We start from the raw sequence: 8,664 nt of genomic DNA on the forward strand, positions 1-8,664 counted from the left end.
GGGGGTAAAGGAGGGAAGATATTAGAGGGAGCGAGAGAGGGGGAAGATAGAGGAGTGAAGATATTAGAGGGAGCGAGAGAGGGGGAAGATAGAGGAGGGAAGATATTAGAGGGAGCGAGGGGGGGATAGAGGAGGGAAGATATTAGAGGGAGAGAGGGGGAAGATAGAGGAGGGATGATATTAGAGGGAGAGAGGGGGGGATAGAGGAGGGAAGATATTAGAGGGGGAGAGAAATGGGGGGATAGAGGAAGGGAAGATAGATAGAGAGAGAAATGGGGAAAAGATTCTAGAGGAGAGAGAAGGGGGTGATATTACAGAGAAAAGGGGGAAGATACTAGAGGAGAGAAATGGGGAGGGGGAAGATAGAGGAAGAGTGAGAGAGGGGAAGATATTAGAGAGAGAAAGGGGGGAAGATACTAGAGAGGGGGGAGATACTGCAGGATGAGAGAGGGGGTGAATACCTAGACTATTGGAGGGGGTAGCGAGGAAGGAAAGAGTGGTGGTCTGTCTGCCCTGGAGGGAGTAAAATGATGCAACAACCCCTAATCAATAACGATTGGATTGGAGCAGTTAACTGAGCTTGTAACCACATTAACCCTGACCCTAACCCCACGACCACCTCCCTCTTAGTCCCTCCACCTGCCTCCCTCGGGTGCAGGGCAGTGAGGACACAGCTACATGCAGCCCAGGGGGGCTAAGGTGTGGTGCTACAGAGATCAATCCACCACTGGTCTGGAGGTGGGTGGCATGACATCATTCAGTCTGGGTAGGTGGGTGCAGCTCGCCTCTCTCTCTCTCCCCTAAAGGTCAACAAAGCAAGGGAGGGATGTCCCCAAGCTTCTGCTTCTTTAACAAGTGTTCAATTCAACAGCCCTGCTATACCCACACATAGTGACATTTAACAGCCCTGCTATACCCACACATAGTGACATTTAACAGCCCTGCTATACCCACACATAGTGACATTTAACAGCCCTGCTATACCCACACATAGTGACATTTAACAGCCCTGCTATACCCACACATAGTGACATTTAACAGCCCTGCTATACCCACACATAGTGACATTTAACAGCCCTGCTATACCCACACATAGTGACATTTAACAGCCCTGCTATACCCACACATAGTGACATTTAACAGCCCTGCTATATCCACACATAGTGACATTTTAACAGGCATTTCATGGTGGGTGAAACGTAATAATGTTAATTGAACCGTTCGGTTGTATGCCTCTTAATTGCGTGCTGCGCTTCAAAGTTCTGGAAATCAGCGGCCCTTTTTATTTGTTTGTCTTACCAGACCTGCTTTGAGATGGTGCAGTTATCACCTGATATTCTTTTCGACTGGACAGGGTGTCCTTACTCCAAGACCATCATTGTGTTGTAACAATAATACATTTTTCATTCATTGAGCTAAATCTGTATCACGATCCATTTGAATGAGTAACTTATATCTAATGACTTCCCCAGCTGCCCCTCTCCTTGTGTTACTCTGTACTCATTGACGGTCGACCCCAAACTTACCCTAATGATCTAATTCCAACCACTGCCTGAGTGATTCTTACATTTTTTAAATTCAGTCATCACCGCTTTGTTTGGGAACTGTGATCTATTTTTGCCTGCTGCTGTTACAGTACGTTCTGGTGTTTGGAGGCCAATCCAGGAAAAGAGGTGACGTCATGATGCTATCGTTTACAATGCTCTCTCTCAACTCCCAGATGTACACGTGTGTGTGTGTGTGTGTGTGTGTGTGTGTGTGTGTGTGTGTGTGTGTGTGTGTGTGTGTGTGTGTGTGTGTGTGTGTGTGCGTGCGTGCGTGTCTCGTGAGAGATGACCTCATCACTGCACTCCATTAAAACAACATCTATGTAATCTAGCAGATTTAGCGTGAATATTTGCCCCATTGTGACCCTTACTATGAAAGCAGATCCATATTTAGTATGGCATACAGTACTGTACTATATCAGTGTTGTGTTCTGTGTTTATATCAGAGATAGAATAGTGCTGGATGTACAGTATGAGATGATTAGCTTTAGGGTGTTCTGTCATCACAAGGCTATAGTTACATCATCCATTTCTTCCACTTCCTCTATTAAAGATCCATTAACTGGTTGAGGAGAACCTTGCACGGTACATCTTGTCACCCCTGACATCACCTCACAAGAATATTGTGTATAACCCTCCGTAAATTAAATCCATTACCCATTCCCCTTAATGGAGCTTCTGAATGAGCGTTGTGTGCTACCGCGTTGTGTCCTCTCCAAAGGCCTTGAAGAATGTTCTGTGGTCTTCTAATCACATCCGTAACACCAAACGTGGATGGGTCATGAGATGGATGCCTGAAAGTGAAGGTCTATCTGAGAATTCACCGGCATGTCTAATAAAATGCACATCTCACAGTTAGGAGAGGCCCAGTGTGTCACCTTCCCTTCTCTGTTGTAGCCCACAAACCCATCGCTTCAGGGTGGATCCTTGACTGACAGCCATGAGCTGCTGTCTGATGCTGACTATTCCATTCATCCACCAAGTGACCGTGGCAGCTGACGCTTCTCCCCAAAAGTTACCCCCCCCCCAACCCGCCAAACCCTGGGGACAGGGGCAGCCCAGACCACCCTCCATGGTGCCCTGCCTTGGGGGCCTCTTCTGGGGGGTAGTTGGGGTGGGGGTGGGGGGCGACCAGCCCCAACCGTGATTTTTAGACACAGCCGACAGTCTGCCATCTCAGTTTACATACGGCGGGTTCACAAATAGCACATTGTCCTCAGAGACAAACGGCAATCACCAGCGGACCTGTGATCAGATCAGAGGGGTGAGGAGTGGCGCGTGTGTGTGTGTGTGTGTGTGTGTGTGTGTGTGTGTGTGTGTGTGTGTGTGTGTGTGTGTGTGTGTGTGTGTGTGTGAGTGTGTGTGTGAGTGTGTGTGTGTGTGTGTGTGTGTGTGTGTGTGTGTGTGTGTGTGTGTGTGTGTGTGTGTGTGTGTGTGTGTGTGTGTGTGTGTGTGTGTGTGTGTGTGTGTGTCCTTACAGGCTGGGGTGTGAGTCATACTGGAGAAGTGACATAGTAGGGTACTACTGATGCATTCTGTTGTTGCATACCATGTGTGTGCACGTGTCAGTGCATAGCTGTGTGTGCATGAGTCTGCCTTGTTATTTTGCAATTTAGAGAGTCATGATGACAATAGCCAATGATATATACACAGCAATATGCTTGTTGTGGTCACTGACATGAGTGAGTGACACCTGAATGTTTCAGTATGCTACTGAGAAAGGCTTTAGGGCATTGTGCTGTGCAGTGACTGGATGGAGATAGTAATCCCTCAGCCCGTAGAGAGACCGTTTTAATATTACCACTCCCAACATTATTTCTAGAAGGACTAGTGGAAAGCTGCGTCAAGAGAGGCGCCCGTTTGAAATGCGAGCTGGTTGATACACTGCCTGCCAGAATGCCTGTCGTTACTGAAAAACCTACCAGGCCTGCCAAAGTCCTCCGGTGGGGAGGGGGGGGGGGGGGGGGAGCAACGTCCCCACTCGCACCGCCCGCCCGGTCTCTCTCACTCTCATCTAAACACATGTCTGTCATCGTTCGTCGTAGAGCATTCCGATGCCCGTGCCAATTCATGGACGTCTATGGAACGCTGTGCTGCAATCCAACCTTCCAGTTATGCTCTTCCTCATGCCGTTTAGCCTAGAGACAGGCTGAGTTCCAATGCTTTTAAATGGGCCAATGGCACGCTGTCCTCATGACCTCTGATCTCAAACAACTAAGTGAAATCAAAGTGGCTGACCACGTGCCCACAACATTATGTGTATGATATTAAATGCCCACAGTCACTAACCATTGGTTCCACCCCTTATTGGTTCCCACCTATCGCGTCTAATTTCAGTCATTTTATATCAGTGGTCACTAAGGAGTGGACGGACAGGTTTAAGATGAAAACAGGTGTACCAGGATCATAAGACTCACTATACCAGTGATGTCAATGACTCACGCTACTAACCATTGGTTCCCACCTTTGGTTACCCACCTATCATCTTATTTTAGATCAGTGGTCACTGGTCACTAAGGAGTGGACCGATAGGTTTAAGACTGAGTCGGGTGTAGTAGGTTATCTTAGGTCTGGGTCAGATATACATTTAACCTTTTTTTGTTGGTTAGAGTTGATCCTGGGAAGAGCTGATCCTGGATCTGTGCTTAGAAAGCAACGCTTTCCATTATTTAGTGTGTTTGTGTGTGTGTGCGTGCGTGCGTGCCTGTGTTTGTGTGGTAAAGAGAGATGGGAAGGTGACGACCTTTCCAATAGATCTTTTCTCTTCTCCGTCACTCCGAGGTATCCAGCTGTGTGATGACCTAACAATAGGACCTGTCATAGAACATCTCAGGAAAGAAAAAGACACACACACACACACACACACACACATCACTAGAAAGAGTGGTGGTGAGACAGCGTATGGAAGATAAGGGGGTTGACTCTATTTCCCAGTTCTTTCCGTAGTCCTGCTTTCATTAAATCTCTAATGACTTTTACTATGATATTACAGTTCAGATGCATTTTCCTTTTCTTGTGTTAACAGTTTCTGAAGAACAATATAAGGTACCCATTGACTATATGAGTAGACAAATGAGTTTCATCAAAATTAGGATGAGTCAAACATTCCATGCAAGGCCAGTGTCATACCGACCGCCATCTGCCATAATCTAGGAGTCTGTCATTCTATTCCACACCGATCTCAACAAACCATTTCTGTTTGGACCTTGCTTTGTGCACAGGGGCATTGTCATGCTGAAACAGTAAAGACCTTCTTCCAACTGTTGCCACAAAGTTGGAAGCACAGAATGCTGTAGCGTTAAGATTTCCCTTCACTGGAACTAAGGGGCCCAGTCTGAACCATGAAAAATAGCCCCATACCATTATTCCTCCACCAAACTTTACAGTTGGCACTATACTTTGGGCAGAAAGCATTCTCCTGGCATCTGCCAAACCCAGATTTGTCCGTCAGACTGCCAGATGGTGAAGCGTGATTCATCACTCCAGAGAACACGTTTCCACTGCTCCAGAGTCCAATGGCGGTGAGCTTACCACTCCAGCCGACTCATTGCGTGTGGTGATATTAGGCTTGTGTGCGGCTGCTCGGCCTGGAAAACCCATTTCATGAAGCTCCAGATGAAAAGTTATTGTGCTGAAGTTGCTTCCAGAGGCTGTTTGGAACTCAGTAGGGAGTGTTGCAACTGAGGATAGACAATTTTTACGTGCTATGTGCTTCAGCACTCGGTGGTCTCATTCTGTGAGCTTGTTTGGCCTACCACTTCGTGCTGAGTCTGTGTTGCTCCTAGATGTTTCCAATTCACAATAACAGCACTTAAATGTTGACCCGGGCAGCTCTAGCAGCGCAGACATTTGACAAACTGATTTGCTGGAAAGGTGGCATCCTATGATGGTGCCACGTTGAAAGTCACTGAGCTCTTCAGTAAGGCCATTCTACTGCCAGTGTTTGTCTATGGAGAGTGCATGGCTGTGTGCATGATTTTATACACCTGTCAGCAACGGGTGTGGCTGAAATAGACAGATCCACAATCTGAAGGGGTGTCCAAATACTTTTGTGTATATAAAGTGTATATCAGCAAATGCACACATTCTTTTGCAATCAAGTCATCAAAATAACTTGTAACGGTTCTGATTCAAATAGGTTTGATAAATTGATTACAATTATGCTTACACTGATAGTCTGTCTGGCACAGAACATGTGCATTGTTTTATCTCTGTGTTTATCAGATATGATGGTGCCATAATGCAAATATTTGCCTAAGGGTGGCTGCCAGCTTTGCAAACAAATTCATTTACAGTATTTGGACAGTGAGTTGTAGTCTGTAAAAGTATAGACAGAACAAGAAAGAGCAAACAGACACTGTTGCTGCTCTAAAACAGCAAAGTAATCACATTTGCAGACAATTTTATTCTAATTCAGGGCTCCTCCGAGAGTCTTTGTCTTTCCTCCTCAACTGCTCCCAACACGCTCGCGCATCGCACTGTTTTCCCAGATTTCACTTCACGTTCACGTGCAGCTTGCTCTCGCCTCACTCAGACATTCTGTCGCCAGCCCCGTGACGTAACCTGCGCTAGTAACTTCCAATTTCAGCGGTTTTCCTCCGCGGCTAGTAGTCCTGAGGAGAATCTAGTTCCACCGGCTTGTCTCTGGCTATTCCCTCCAATTTGCCAAATAGTCATGTCAGACTTGACCGGTAAAAATTCTACGAAATGTATCATCATTCATCTTAAAAGGAAGATATATTTGAGCCTATTTCTAATCGATTATGTCATGTTCACAGCGTGATTTAACCAGTTTTAGAAACTTCAGAGTGTTTTCTATCCACACATACTAATCATATGCATATACTATATTCCTGGCATGAGTAGCAGGACGCTGAAAAGTTGCGCGATTTTTAACAGAATGTTCGAAAAAGGAGGGGGTAGGATGAAGAGGTTAAAAGGAAGATATATTTGAGCCTATTTCTAATCGATTATGTCATGGCATAGGCCTATTATGTTCTATTCCAGTATGTTGTAGTCTATCATGTCATATTCTAGTGTATTCCATTCTTTGCTTCATTTTCTTACAGGCTTCCAGATGTAGGCTAGTCTATGGTGCACTATCCCACAATTGTAAACGATCAGTAATTATTATTAGCCTATGTATTCAGCCTATTTATCAATTCAGTCAATACATATAAAATGGGTTTATGTCTGCAGTCTAGTATCATCTCTCTCACACAAATCTGAGAGAGGAAATTAAACTTAATGTTCCTGTCGTCCAGCCTGCCTGCTGCCTGCCTGCTGCCTGCCTGATACCCTAACGTCTATTTTCATGCATTAGCATGCAGTATTAATGAGATGGTTTGATGAATCGTTGCAGCTTCGTTCTCTCTGACAGTGCAACAATCAAAATGAGGGTTGATACAAACTAAGCCGTCTTTCCCCACATTTAACACAGGCCCATTGTTGTTAAGTTGTAACACAGCTGTCATTCTCCACTTTACTTTAAAACACTGTCTTTAGGCCTAGCCCCTAGAGCAAGGTGTTCATTTGAGATGGTAGCCTATATGAGGACATGACAGAACATGCCCTTTGTGTTGACACTTGCCTTAGACACTTTAGTTCTCCCGGCTACATAAATAGTGCTTATCGCGCCACAATCAAAGAAGGGGAACCTAGAACAAGCTTAGCACAGATCAGTTCCATCAGATAACCACACCAGCGTTATCGCTCTTCCTCTCATATTTGCAAGAGATTACTGATCCAGTTCTGAGACAGAAGGTGTATTTTTAACTTGCGGTGAAAATAAGCTTATATTAGGTCTACAGTAAATTAGCATATTCTGGTTATTGAATATATACTGAACAAAAATATAAACGCACCATGTAAAGTGCTGATCCCATGTTTCATGAGCTGAAATAAAAGATCCCAGAAATGTTCCATATGCAGAAAAAGCTTATTTATCTTAAATTTTGTGCACAAATTTGATTACATCCCTGTTCGTGAGCATTTCTCATTTGCCAAGATAATTTGTCCACCTGACAGGTGTGGCATATGAATAGGTTGATTAAACAGCATGATCATTACACAGGTGTACCTTGTGCTGGGGAAAATAAAAGGCCACTCTAAAATGTGCAGTTTTGACACACAACACAATTCCACAAATGTCTCAAGTTTTGAGGGAGCGTGAAATTCGCATGCTGACTGCAGGAATGTCCACCAGAGCTGTTGGCAGAAAATTAAATGTTAATTTCTCTACCATAAGTCACCTCCAACGTCGTTTTAGAGAATTTGGCAGTACGTCCAACCGGCCTCACAACCGCAGACTACATTGTAACCACGCCAGCCCAGGACCTCCACATCCGGCCTCATCACCTGAGGGATCGTCTGAGACCGTATATATTTCTGTCTATAAAAAGCCCCCTTTTTGGGGGAAAAACTAATTCTGATTGCCTGGGCCTGGCCTATGCCCTTCCAGGCCCACCCATGGCTGCGCCCTGCCCAGTCATGTAAAATCCATAGATTAGGGCCTAATTTATTTATTTCAATTGACTGATATCCTTATATGAACTGTAACTCAGTAAAATCTTTGAAATTGTTGCATGTTGTGTTTATATTTTTCTTCAGTATAATATAAGAATGTATATGTATATATGCTTGACTACAAGTAACTTTGAATAAAAGTGTCTGCTAGATGGCCTATACTACTACATTATATAGTACACCAGAATAACCTATGTTTTTATGTCGGTTATATGCATTCATTTATAATTTATTCTATGCATTCCTTCGACATGAAATTATCACAATCTTTATTTACAGTGTGTGAATGTGTGTGGCCATTTAGTTAAATCAGCAATACATCAATGGCAATAAATGTATCTTTTGAATAAATGCAACTGTTCATCAAAAACAGCTGTGCCAATCCATCTGCAAGAATGTTTTGCTATCTAATCACAGTGAATCAAACCCTCAACAATGTTCACAGCTTCGTAAAATAAATATGCTAACTGTACTTCTTTTCTCATTCATGCAATTTGCACATAAAAGATGCAGCACATAACTATCTTTTAACGACAAACAGGAGTCCGATGAGTATATAGTCCTCTACAGGCAATCAACTTGGCGCTCCACT

This window comes from Oncorhynchus clarkii, chromosome 19 (genome assembly GCF_045791955.1).
Source record: "Oncorhynchus clarkii lewisi isolate Uvic-CL-2024 chromosome 19, UVic_Ocla_1.0, whole genome shotgun sequence".
NCBI lineage: Eukaryota > Metazoa > Chordata > Actinopteri > Salmoniformes > Salmonidae > Oncorhynchus > Oncorhynchus clarkii.